Source organism: Giraffa tippelskirchi, chromosome 2 (assembly GCF_054371585.1).
Source record: "Giraffa tippelskirchi isolate mGirTip1 chromosome 2, T2T-mGirTip1v1.2.pri, whole genome shotgun sequence".
Taxonomy (NCBI): domain Eukaryota; kingdom Metazoa; phylum Chordata; class Mammalia; order Artiodactyla; family Giraffidae; genus Giraffa; species Giraffa tippelskirchi.
In genome coordinates this window covers 197,894,399-197,908,565 of record NC_137276.1, presented here as the reverse complement: position 1 = coordinate 197,908,565, position 14,167 = coordinate 197,894,399, and the positions used below count along the sequence as shown (strand labels likewise).

The following is a 14,167-nucleotide window of genomic DNA, read 5'->3' as shown; positions in this document are numbered from 1 at the left end:
TAGAATATATATACACAATAAATATATACTGTATATTTATAATATACATATTACATAATAAATATACATATACAAATATGTAATAAATATACATATACAAATATACATATAATAAATATACATATATTGCTCAGAGATACTATAGCAATATAATCAGTTACAGAGATTATGAGATTCTTCAACAGCTCTTTTTTTTTTAAAGCAAGTTTGAGGTATAATTTATATACAAAAAGCTGTTTTATTAATGTATACAATTTGAGTTAGGGGAGGAGTATACATCCATGAAATCATCACCACAATGTATGCCATAAACATATTTTATCACATAAAATATGTGCAAGAGTTTCTTACCATCGTTTTTGGTTATTTTTTCCCTCAGTGACTATCTTGAATCATGACATTGTTTAACATTGAGATCAACATTCGTTAGAAGTGTCAACATAATATTAATATTCTATTGCTTTTCAGTAGATAGTTATGGATGAGTACTCTATATTGTTCCTCTTTCAGAGTACTATTTCACTGAGGAGAAAATTTCACTTTTTCATGATCTGGTAAGTGTCCTGAAATTACAGGGAATTTTTAATAATATCAAACCAAACACTGAAAATCAAATCCTGCTTTGAAAATATTTGTTCATCACTAATCTATTTCATTGGATAGCAGCTTACTATAATAGAAAGGAAAATGTATTATGTTAGAAGAGTGCACAAGACATAGCAAGAGTCAAACAAACTGCTGCTATGAACAGGGTAGAAGATGAATATTCCAGACAGAAAGAGTTGTCTAAGAAAAGGCAGAGAAAAAACGGGTGATGTGAAGGCAGTAACAATTAGATAGTATTGAATTCTCATGAGTGAGAGTGAAGTAAATTCACAAATATGTTTAAATAATTCTCTTATCAAGGACAACCTAACTATAATGAATGAATTTCTGTTTTTTTCTCTGGGGACTTCCCTGGTTGCTCAGTGGTAAAAGAATCTGCTTACCAATGCAGGAGACATGAGTTGGATTGCTGGGATGGGAAGATCCCCTGGAAGAGGGCATGGCAACTCATTCCAGTATTCTTGTTTGGGAAATACCATGGACAGAGGAGCCTGGCAGGCTATAGTCCATGGAGTTGCAAAAGAGTTTGACATGAGCAGCTAAACAACAATGTGTTATTATTACTATTCATCTTTAGGTTTGTTTCTTTCCATTTTTAAATTAGGGTTAATAATACTTAGCTCATTGAATATCTCTTCAAATAGATGAGTTTGTACATTATAATTCTCATAGTTTTTTGAACTATGTTAGCTGCTGCTGCTGCTGCTGCTAAGTCGCTTCAGTTGTGTCAGACTCTGTGTGACCCCATGGACTGCAGCCTACCAGGTTTCTCTGTCCATGAGATTTTCCAGGCAAGAGTACTGGAGTGGGTTGCCATTACCTATGTTAGCTAGTAAATAGTAAATAATGATAGAGTTTAATAAATGCTGCTATCATTGTTTTCAGTCTGTAGGAGGAAGCAGAATTTTGCATGGATCACTTTTAGTGAGACTTCTACAGATGCATTATATTTAGGCATGATGATAAGGAATGGGGATACTGTGTGATGTAGAGGGTATATGTCTATAAAGCCTGGGAAGGGGTGCTTTTGTTTGGCACACAGGGAGTTGCCAAGGCTGACAAAGAATTGTGAAGAACCAAATAAATTATCTGTAAAACTTGATGATACAAAAATGCAAAGCTGTAGGAAGTCTTAAAAGTCAGTTAAACAGCTTAGCTTTTTCCCCATATTTTATTTAAATTTTGCTTTTGGGGAACTAGCTTTTCCCTTTGTAAAAGTTCACATTTTTATTTAGAAAATACAATTTCAAATCTTTTCAGTATTAAATTGATTGGGGCAGGGGTGAATCACCACTATGCCTTAAAAGATTTAAGAAGATGGTAACAAAAAAGATATTCAAAAACAAAAGAAAACCTAGATCTGGATCTGTAAAGAGCCTTATATAGTATGCCAAGTATTTAATTTGTGTTTGTTTAACAATAATTTTTACCTGCTTGGAACATTTTGCTATTCCTCCTAAATTCTGGGGCTGGCTGGTTATTTTGATTAATGTTGAGAGGCTGTAAAAATGACTTCTCTGGAAATCTTGACTAGCTAGAAACCCATCTGTTTTACATGGCTTAGTTGCAGTCCTGCCTGGAGGCAAAGGATAGATAACCTGAAATAGAATAAGAGACCCAAAGGAGAGGATTGAGTCACTAGATTAGTGGTGACCATATGCTCCCTAGAAGGTTCATGAAATTGCTCATTTCCGTGGGAAAAGATATGTTTTTCTCAGTGGCCTTGAATTTTAGTAAGAGAACAAGGCCACCAGTTCCCTACAAAATGCCTATTAAAACTACTGGAGCAAGTAATCTTTCAATAAGAATACTTTTGTTCCAGATATAAAAATGCTCAATTATTAGAAAAACTCTCCTCTCTCACCTTCACCTTCCTCTTTCCCCTTTTTCTTCTTCCTCCTACTCCTTCCTTTCTTCTTCTCAGTCCTTCTTTCCTTCCTTCCAAAAGTTTGAAAATGCTTCAATATTGTTCTTTCAGGTGCTATGTTTTATTAGATTGCTTAGCACTAAGAGAATATCCTAAAAGGAAAAACATCCGTTTGAATTCAAGACATACTCTCTGACCTACATTGATTCTTTTCTGTTAGTAAGGAAAGGTTTAAACAGAAACAAAACTGATTAAGTTACTTTCCTAAAAGTAATTCCATGTTACTACAAAGTACTGCTCTACACTGTATATCAATAGTTAGAAAATGGTTTCTAAGCATATTTAAAGTCTTCCTCTCTGTTTTTAATCTTTACTTTAACCTGAAAATAGAACTTTCTCTGCTTTTGTTCTGGCTGCTCTTGTATTTTTTTATGAAACCATTAACTCAAAAGACATCAATTCTTCTTTAAACTGGAAAAAGTCTAAGCCAAAGGGGTTTTTATTTCATGTGTTTCCCGCCCCCCCCCCATTAAGTAGCACTAATTACTGATTTTGGTAAAGCGTAATGAGTTAGTATTCTTGATAAGAGAAAAAATAGAAATTCATTCATTATAGTTAGGTTTTTCTTGATAAGAGAATTATTTAAATATATTTGTGAATTTACTTCACTCTCACCCATGAGAATTCAATACTATCTAATTGTTATTGCCTTCACAGTACCTCTTTCTTTTCTCTGCCTTTCCTTACACTATTCCTTCTGGCTGGAATGTTCATCTTCTATCCTATTCATCCTGCATTGCCCTACTCCAAATTTGCCCCCTCTTATGTGCCGTATGGTGCTTTTCTTGTGACCTCTCCCCAAGACCTCTCTTTGAATATCACTGAATTTCCTGTTGGCTTGGAGCATAATTGCATATGATAAATTATATCTTTTCTACAGACTGTAGAGAACACCCTAGAGACATAATGGGTCTTCCCATGTAGCTCAGTCAGTAAAGAATCTGCCTGCAGTGCAGGAGACCCGGGTTCAATCCCTGGGTTGGGAAGATCCCCTGGAGAAGGAAAAGGCAACCCACTCCAGTATCCTTGCCTGGAAAATCTCATGGACAGAGGAGCCTGGTGAGCTGCAGTCCACGCGATCGCAAAGAGTCGGGCACGACTGAGCGACTAACACTTACACTTACTTATGGACTGTAAACTCCTTGAGAGCAAGAACAGTTTCAGTGTATATTTGTTTCACAGGTGGATTAAATGCTTTATTCCACATCTGAAACAAGGAGGTTTTATCTCTTGTTAGAAAGTCTTCATTTATTGTAAACAGAGTCTTGAAGAATATATTCTGCTCTTTGTTATATTTGAAATGAGGTACATTTTATGATTCATGCTGGGTTAAATGTAGATTTCCTTTTATCCCAACCATTCCTGTTAAAAAGACCTTAGCGTGACTAGTGAAATCCATAGCCTAAATACGTAAGGTTATGACACATGAAAAATTCTAATTGAATATATTCATTTACATAATAAGAAAATGGAAAAAAAAAAGATAATTATGATGTCAAACAGTTAGCACTTTTATAGTACTTAACTCTGTGTCCGACACTGGTCTGTGTTCTTTCATATATAACCCACCATTTACCCTCACAAAAACTGTATAAAGAAACTCTCACAAAGAGGTCATGTCACTTCCCTAAGCCCTACAACTTGCAAGTATCAGAGCCAAGGTTTAGATCCAGTTAATGCGGCTCTAAAATTCATAATCTTAACCACCATGCTGTATTATGTTACTTTCTCATCGGTAGCAAAAGTACACAATCAGAGTTCTACAAAAATGTATATAATACATTCAAAAAGAAATTACTGAGCATGTTGTGCCCTGTCACTGTAAGAAGTAATCCAGATAAAGTCAACTTACGTCTAGTCTTGAGGAAAACAAGTTTGCTTTTATTAAACTTGGGTAATAAGAAACTACATGTTCAAGGTTAAGGTGAAGATATTTGAATATATTTTACTTGAGGAGACTACTACTATGACTTTTCTATTTCATTCTGAATCTTATTCTTTCTTTTATCCCATGACTATCTCTTAAAATAATGAATTATATTAATACAGTATCTGTCACTGAAATATTTATTATTGTTAAATAGGCATTTCTGTGTCTTTGTAGGATACTAACTATGTATTCGGAGAAGACAATGGCACCCCACTCTAGTACTCTTCCCTGGAAAATCCCATGGACGGAGGAGCCTGGTAGGCTACAGTCCATGGGGTCGCTGAGTCAGACATGACTGAGCGACTTCACTTTCACTTTTCCCTTTCATGCACTGGAGAAGGAAATGGCAACCCACTCCAGTATTCTTGCCTGGAAAATCCCAGGGACGGCGGAGCCTGGTGGGCTACCGTCTATGGGGTCGCACAGAGTCGGACACAACTGAAGTGACTTAGCAGCAGCAGCAGCAGCAACTATGTATTAATTTTATTATAATTTTCTGAGATTTTCATATAAAATTATCAGTACACTTTCAGACCATAAAATACACTTTGGGGACAGCCTGTACCTGCCTGCCTCTCTTTTCCTGCCTGCAAAGGTCATGTAGCCTCTTGAACCTTCTTTTTTCCCCTTTCTCAGCTCTGTTTGCTGGCAGTTTGTCAAACAGCCTTTTAAGTTTAGAGACAAGGAAACTTGAGATCAAAGAGACTATGTATGTGACTTACCTAAGATCAGTCAGCTGTAGTGACACGATGATTAAGTGAGCTCATTCAAAGTAACTTTTTAATGGTGTTCTACAAAATAATGAATCTGGGCTGACTCCCCTTTGAATATCTTATACCTTTCCTAGTTTGTCAGTTTCTCTGGTTTACAAAGTTATTTTCTTTGTTACAGGAACATAAACACAATGTTATAATTTATCATGGATATCATATACACATACCTTCCGCGTGTGTGTTAATCGCTCAGTTATGTCTGACTCCTTGCGACCTCATGGAGTGCAGCAGGCCAAGCTCCTCTGTCCATGGAATTCTCAAAGCAAGAACACTGGAGTGGGTTGTCATTTCCTATGCCAATACCTTCTAAACTTGTTAATTTATTTTACCCAAAATTTGATTTTTATTTAATTTTATAGTACAATGAAATAGATAAATATATGTGAATGTATGCAGTTAATTCCTGTGAAGATAAAATATGTAAATATGTATATTTATATGAAACCTACATCAACAAAACACATATAGCAGAAAAGACTAAGGTTATTTTCATTTTGGACTTACATTCAAGCTTGGGTTAATCTGATACTCTGTAAGTTCTAGTTGAAGTTACTGGAAACCCACAGTGAAAAACTAAAGACTTTGCTCTTCATTTAGCATGAATTAATGATAGACATCTAAACATTCTCAGAAAATAAAATTTAAAGTTTTCTGTTTGTTTGCACAGTGCATAAAAACAAGGGTGTTACCATGAAGGAATTTCATCATACATATCTTGAGAAAAAATACTTCAAACTAAAGCAAGCCAAATCCTATGGTGAAGAATGGAAAGCACTGTAACGTGATTTACAATTAGAGATACTATCTATGTTGGGAAAAGAGATGAAATAATGAAATGTTACTCCCATCAAAACCACACATTTCTGCTATTTGGACAAGAAAGTAATTTTATTACGTGAACAATTAGAAGGAATAACTAAAGTCAAGTCAGAAATGCAATGTTTTTAGCTTAAAATTATAAAAGTGAAAATCGCTCAGTTGTGTCCAACTCTTTGCAGCCCCGTGGATGGTAGCCTTCCAGACTCCTATGTCCATCGAATTCTCCAGGCCACATTACTGGAGTGGGTAGCCCTTCCCTTCTCCAGGGAATCTTCCCAACCCAAGGATGGAACCTTGGTCTCCCATATTGCTGGCAGATTCTTTACCATCTGAGCCACCAGGAAAGCTCCAACAATGGAACTGTCCAATAATAGATATTTTTGTACAAGTATTTTCTGTATTGGGAGGAAATAAAACTTATTTAGAAAAAGAGTCTATTGTTTGCATAGATTCTAGGATTATATATCAAATTGAAAGTAACACATACTCTCTGTATGTGTTATCATGTGTTATCATGTAGTGGCTTAGTTACAAAGTTGTATCCAACTCTTGTGACCACCATGGACTGTAGCCAGCTAGGATCCTCTGTTGGGATATTCCAGGAAAGAATACCGGAGTGGGTTGCCATTTCCTTCTCCAGGGGATCTTCCTGACCCAGGGATTGAGCTCTGGTCTCCTGCACTGCAGGCATATTCTTTATTGATGGGGTTACCAGGGAATTCCCCATTATGCACATGTATCAAAATATCTCCCACATTGTTAGTCAAGTCACCATGCTGTTTTGTGTGGCTTAAGCCTACTATTAGTAAGAATATTTTCTTCCTAAAAATCACTGTTCCTTTATTATTTTCTTTTTTTCCTGACTAAGGTGATCTTATCAACTGGCTCATGATATGTATCTTATGACTAGCGTTGAGTTGACCTCAAAATCTTTTGGTTTAGTTGCTTAAAAACTCTCACAAATCTCCTTACACAAATATGTGCTTATATTTAATTAAAATTATTTCCTCCTAATTATCTCCAAATTTTAAAGCAGAGAGCTTCATTCTGCTTGAAATCATGATAAAATTTAAATTTGTGTTAAATTGCCGCAAGTACTCCTTTAGCATTTGAATTCAGTGAATCGTGACCAGACTTGGCTTTCCCATTACTTTTCCACGTGGATTATATGGGTGTGAGTTTACATTTGCAGAAAATACAGTACAAAGGAAAAAATATAAAAGTGACTAAGTGCACTTTTTAGTAAAGTGAAAAAGGAGGTATTAATGGTTACAGCATCCTGTTGTCTTACTAAAGAAGCCACTGATTCATTTCTATTTCTTTGTATTAATATATTGATGGTAAGTCTACTCTAGAGTTACCACAACAGACTCCTCAAGTCTCCTGGTCTCCTACAAGGTGCATGTAATTGCATTTCCTGCTGATTAAAAGATCTGTTAAGGTCTTTGCCAGCAAGTAGTTTATACTCCATAAAAGAGCTAAACATTCCTATTATTATACACATTCATTCACTCTGAATATTATGTTGACCAAAGAATATTCTTAAAGAAGTTATTATGAAAAGTAATTTTGTCTCACCTCTCTATTCTTTTCACTTTTCCTCTTCACATTTCCTCTTATCTTCCATTCTTTCTCAACTTAATCCTCTTCTGATTTTTGTAGACCTTTCCCCTAAACAGATAATCATGGTGCAGAATGCAGCTTTATTATTATTCCTCATCTCATATTCATCATTTTCCCATAGTATATCCATAGCTAAGTTTCCTTCTCTTTTCCTTGCCAGTTACATACTTCCTGCTGACTATTTTCAACTAAAAGCTACAGCAATATTTCCCTCCTCATCTGCATCCTCTTTTGCCCTCCCCCCATTTATCTGTATATTTCTTGATACTTATTTTCCAGTTTCCATATATATATATATACATAGGGTAAAAGATGCTATGCTCAGCAGTCTCATTAAGTGTTGAAAATTTGAATTTGCAGAACTACAACAGTAAGAGGGTATAAACTGCAATCAGGTAGATTCAAAGTATCAGATACTGCATTGAAGTTCCACATAGATCTGATCGTATTAAGCTCAGAATTTTCCTGAAGCTATTATTATAGTCTATGACTTTTTAGGAATGGGGTTAGAAAAGGAAAATCAATCATGGAAAGGAAATGTATTGAACACCACTTAGTCCAAGGGAAAATCCTCATGCTGGAAACGCAGGGGAAGGACAGAAAATCAGTTCTTCACTAAGCACAGTAACGAAGTAAATGTTTTGCTCCTTATTATTCTGTTTCCTTTCAACGAGTACCTTTCTCATTTCTGGTGCAAATTTTCTTTCATCCTTCTCATTGTGGCACTGTACTTTCCCTCTTCTGTTCCTCCCATCATCAGATGTAATTCCATTCACAACTGTGTAATATCTGTATTGTTATATATCATGATAGAGTAGTTAAATGTAACTATACACATGATACATACTTTATGCATACAAGTATATGCATTATACATATTATAAAATAGTACTATATGCTTTAAAATATAGATAAGTAGATTTACCTGATAAATCAAAAGATGAAAGTCAAATTCCATTTGATTTTTGGGTTTCACTCCATGAGGCATTAATGTTTACAACAAAGGAAACAAATATTCACTGATTGGAAGACAATCCAAATAAATATATAAGAAATAAAATTCAGTAAAACCTCCTTGGAGGGAGAGGAGACAGAATAGTTGTTTTCATAAAACCAGGTCAATAACCACTGTATAAAAATTATTTTAATAATTTTACTTCAAACAAATTTAGGTCCTTCAAAAAAATTTAATTTCTTTATAAACTGTGGAATCAGAAAACCAAAGACCCACGTTTCTGATAATGAAAAAGGCCTTTATATTATTCATAGTACATTATATTATGACTCAATTATTTGACATTTAGGGCAATCTTGAGTGACATCTTTAAATAGTGCAAATCTGTCTCAAATAGTCCAATGGCAATTTTTTTCTGATAATTGAGTATTTTATAATAATTTTGTCTAGATCTTCAAGGTCATTTCTGAAATTAACTTTGCTCATATTAAGAAACAAGTTTGGCTGCAAGGGATTATTTCATTACAGTCTGTAGTCCTCACATATAGAAAAATATAATTACCTCAAACCAGCTTACCAAAATGTGAATTTGAATAAAAAATGTTAGCAAAAAATATCAAAATGCTGGTTTCAGCTGGAAGTTTCTAGGATCAACTTCAAACATTAAAAATAACAAAAACATATATATTAGACAATGAAACTTTCTATGCTGATAGGATAAATGAAAAATCAAATTCATTTCTTACTCCAGTACTTTTCATCTGATGAGAGGACCTGATTTTTACATTTATGTATATATATATATATATATATATATAAAATATTTCTCATAATAGTAGTTTAAAATGACAGCAATAAAAGCTCATAGGTGGTAAAGATGAGATAAAGGAAAAACTTTTTAGGGCTATCATGATGTCACTTAGAGATGGAAATCATGAGTTTTGACTTTACTTCTGAACTGTATTGATTAAATCTGATTCTGTGGAAAAACATTTGTTAATAACTCTTTCCTTTGATATACATGTGTATTGGAGGTACATAATGAAAATCTTTTATTGTGAGTTAGTTAAAAATTTTGAAGCACTGTTGTTAGCTGCACTAAATACAGTATCAAAAATAAATATGCCATTTAAAAATATAGATGCAGTTTAAAAACAAATCAGATAAACTATCATGTGTTTTAGCAAGTGCTTATTTTTATCTTGCAATTTGATTTTTAGGTTGGCTTTTCCCCCAACTGCTCCAGGATAGTATAATTAGTTTGTTATCAAAAAGAAAAAGTAGTCTCTTTGGGTTTGAATTTTGTTAAATACTTGACTTAATGTTTTGGAAGTCTCACTACTTGGAGGCATCATAAGTGGATTATGTTGTGTTGAGATCTTCTCTCTTCATTAAGGTTATTTTATACCTTCTGGAAAGTATGTGTTCTACTTGCTTACTACTTAATTATAGTAGATGTCCTGTCTTTTTTTTTTTCTTTCTATCTTTTATTTTACAAGTTTCATAAGAGAACTGAAACATAAATAATTTAGATAATATCATTATAGTCAATATTTGTAGTTATGGCAACTTGAGATTTTTTTTTTATCTTGGAAAAAATAATACAGTTGGTAAAAAGATTTTTTTATAAAACTACAAATATGATAATGTACCATTTTTCATGAAAAAACATCGATTTCTTACAAACATACTTCTGTGTGCATGTATGCTAAGTCAGTTTAGTCGTGTCCAACTCTTAGTGATCCTAGGGACTATAGACTGCCAGGTTCCTCTGTCCATGGGATTCTCTAGGTAAGAATAGTGGAGCAGGTTACCATGCCCTCCCCTCCAGGGAATATTCCCAACCCAGGGACAGAATCTGTGTCTCTTTTACCTCCTGCACTGGCAGATGGGTTCTTTATCACTAGGGCTACCTGAGAAACCCTAAACATACTGTTCAGTTCAGTTGCTCAGTCATGGCTGATCTTTGTGACCCCATGGACTGAAGCACACCAGACTTCCCTGTCCATCACCAACTCCCAGAGCTTACTCAAACTCGTGTCCATTGAGTCGGTGATGCCATCCAACCATCTCATCCTCTGTCGTCCCCTTCTCTTCCTGGTTTCAGTCTTTCCCAGCATCAAGGTCTTTTCCAATGAGTCAGTTCTTCTCATCAGGTGGCCGAGGTACTGGAGTTTCAGCTTCAGCAATGGTCCTTCCAATGAATATTCAGGACTAATTTCCTTTAGGATGGACTGGTTGGATCTCCTTGCAGTCCAAGGGACTCTCGAGAGTCTTCTCCAACACCACAGTTCAAAAGCATTAATTCTTTGGCACTCAACTTTCTTTATAGTCCAACTCTCACATCCATACATGATGACTGGAAAAACCATAGCTTTGACTAGACGGACCTTTGTTGACAAAGTAATGTCTCTGCTTTTTAATATGCTGTCTAGGTTGGTCATAACTTATCTTCCAAGGACCAAGTGTCTTTTAATTTCATGGCTGCAATCACCATCTGCAGTGATTGTGGAGCCCCCCCCCCCAAAAAAAAATGTCTGTCACTGTTTCCATTGTTTCCCCATCTATTTGTCATGAAGTGATGGGACTGGATGCCATGATCTTAGTTTTCTGAATGTCAAGTTTTAAGCCAACTTTTTCACTCTCCTTTCACTTTTATCAAGAGGCTCTTTTGTTCTTCTTTGTTTTTTGCTATAAGAGTGATGTCAACTGCATATCTGAGGTTACTGATATTTCTCCCCATAATCTTGATTCCAGCTTGTATTTAATCCAGTCTGGCATTCCACATGATGTACTCTGCATACAAGCAGGGTGACAATGTACAGCCTGGACAAAATCCTTTCCCAATTTGAAACCAGTCTGTTGTTCCATGTCCAATTCTAACTGTTGCTTCTTGACCTGCATGCAGGTTTCTCAGGAGGCAGGTCAGGTGATCTGGTATTCCCATCTCTTTAAGAATTTACCAGATTGTTGTGATCCACACAGTCAAAGCCTTTGACATAGTCAATAAAGCAAAAGTAGATGTTTTTCTGGAACTCTCTTGCTTTTGCAATGATCCAATGGGTGTTGGAAATTTGATCTCTGGTTCCTCTGCCTTTTCTAAATCCAGCTTGAACATCTGGAATTTCACAGTTCACAAACAGTTGAAGCCCAGCTTGGAGAATTTTGAGCATTACTTTGCTAGTGTGTGAGATGACTGCAATTGTGTAGTGGTTTGAACAATCTTTGGCATTGCCTTTCTTTGGGATTGGAATGAAAACTGACATTTTCCAGTCCTGTGGCCACTGCTGAGTTTTCCAAATTTGCTGCATATCGAGTACAGCACTTTCACAGCATCATCTTTCAGGATTTGAAATAGTTCAGCTGGAATTCCATCATCTCCACTAGCTTTGTTCATAGTGATGCTTCTTAAGTCCCACTTTATATCGCATTCTAGGATGTCTGGCTCTAGGTGTGTGATCACACTATCGTGGTTATCTGGGTCATGAGAATCTTCTTTGTATAGTTTTCTGTGTATTCTTGCCACCTTTTCTTAATATCTTCTTCTTCTGTTAGGTCCATACCATTTCTGTCCTTTATTGTGCCCATCTTTTCATGAATTTTTTTCCTTTTTATCTCTAATTTTCTTGAAGAGATCTCTAGTCTTTCCCATTCTATTGTTTTCCTTTGTTTTTTTCATTGATCATTGAGGAAGGTTTTCTTATCTCTCCTTGCTATTCTTTGGAATTCTGCATTCAGATGGATATATCTTTCCTTTTCTTCTTTGCCTTTCATATCTTTTTCTTCTCTCAGCTATTTGTAAGGCCTTCTCAGACAACCATTTTGCCTTTTTGCATTTCTTTTTCTTCGGGATGGTCTTGATCATTGCGTCCTGTGCAATGTCCTGGAATGCAAAACTAGGAAGTCAAGAGAACACACTGCATAGGAAACACCCCCTTCCAACAACACAAGAGAAGACTCCACACATAGACAACACCAGATGTTCAAACTAAAATCAGATTGATTATATTCTTTGCAGCCAAAGATGGAGAAGCTATATACAGTCAGCAAAAACAAGATCGGGAGCTGACTGTGGCTCAGATCATGAACTTATTACTGCCAAATTCAGACTTACATTGAAGGAAGTAGGGAAATGCACTAGACCATTTAGGTATGACCTAAATCAAACATACTGTTAGCAGTTAGAAAATTTTAAAACCAAGTTTCAGAGTAGCATGTTTCTGCTATTTTCTGGAATTTTCAATTTTTACCCAAATGAATGGTCATTTTCAAGCAGGCATTGGAGTTGGAACAAAACATTTGAGGTGGAATTTAAGAGACATTTGCAGTTTCAAAATGTTTTTTTCCCATCTTGAGTATTTAATTTAGATAATAATTTGCAATACAACCAAAATATATTTTGCTCAAAATGTGTTCATCTTTGTCAAAATTAGAAGAAGAGATAAATATTAAGAATGCCACCTTGGTTAATGTCTTTTAATATTTTTCTGTAAATAGCTTCCTTCATAAAAAGGAAACTGAACTGAAAATCATAGATTCACCTACTGTATTTTATGACTTCTTTGTTATCAAACTAAAGTTCCATTTCCAGGAAGTCTGAAGTAGAAAGTTCCTACTGAGTAAAAAGTTACTGCAACAGAGTTGTATTTGTTTATAATAATGAACACAAAGAATGCCCAAAATTTGCCATGTCAAAAAGCAGCAAACACTTATTTTGACATAGATCATGTTACTTCTCTGTTCAGAATGTTCTAAATTCTCCTATCCTAGAATAAAAGTGAAAGTCTTTATAAAGGCCTTTAAAGCACTTGACAGTTCACCCATCTTCTAGCAACATGTTCTTCTTTGTCCTCTCTCCCTAGCCCCATTTATCTCCTCTTTGTTCCTTGAATTCTAGTTCTATAGTCCAGTTACCATGGCTACAAAACATAATTGTTTTACTCCATTACATTTAGTATTATTTCTTGTCTTACTGAAGGTCTTGAGTTTGGAAAAAGTACTGCAGGGTTGGTGTGTTACTCCTCCCAAATGTATGGGATCTCAGCTGGAAGGTATGAAGATTGGAGGCTGGAGTCACCTGAAAGCTTGTTTACTTACATATCTGGCAATGTGATAAGTTTTGTCACCTGTGAATCTTGTTTGTCTCCACATGACCTTCTCTAATAATCCTTGCAAGTGGGATAGTTTGGAATTCTTCACATCAGGAGTGTCCTGAGAGAAAGATACCCGTGAAGAAACCATGTGTTCTCTTGTGACTTATCTTTGGAAGACATACAGAATCACTCCCCCACCCCCAATCTATGTTAAAGCAATTACAACATCTGTATCAAGTAAAATGATATTATTTGAAACTTCTTTTCAAGGTCACAAATGACCTTGGTAACATTTATCTTACTTGAAAAGTCAGAAATATTTGGCATGGTTCATTACTCTTCTCTTAATAATGTTATTATCTCTTTTGTCATGACAATACATATTTAAGGTGTTTCCTTTACTACACTGTCTGCTGCCTCTTAGTCTCTTTTGCTCCTTAA

At 35.3% G+C, this 14,167-nt stretch overlaps 1 long non-coding RNA gene across 1 annotated transcript; it reads right to left on the bottom strand.

The window, feature by feature from the left end:
• Nucleotides 1-1,971: 1,971 nt before the first annotated feature.
• On the bottom strand, nucleotides 1,972-13,511 carry LOC145530161 (uncharacterized). The gene is made up of 7 exons (XR_014071500.1): nucleotides 13,179-13,511; nucleotides 10,663-12,516; nucleotides 8,356-8,467; nucleotides 7,634-7,726; nucleotides 5,404-5,492; nucleotides 2,471-2,625; nucleotides 1,972-2,204 (listed from the first exon to the last, which is right to left on the bottom strand). It is a non-coding gene; the product is annotated as an uncharacterized LOC145530161 (long non-coding RNA).
• Between the last annotated feature and the right edge of the window lie 656 nt (nucleotides 13,512-14,167).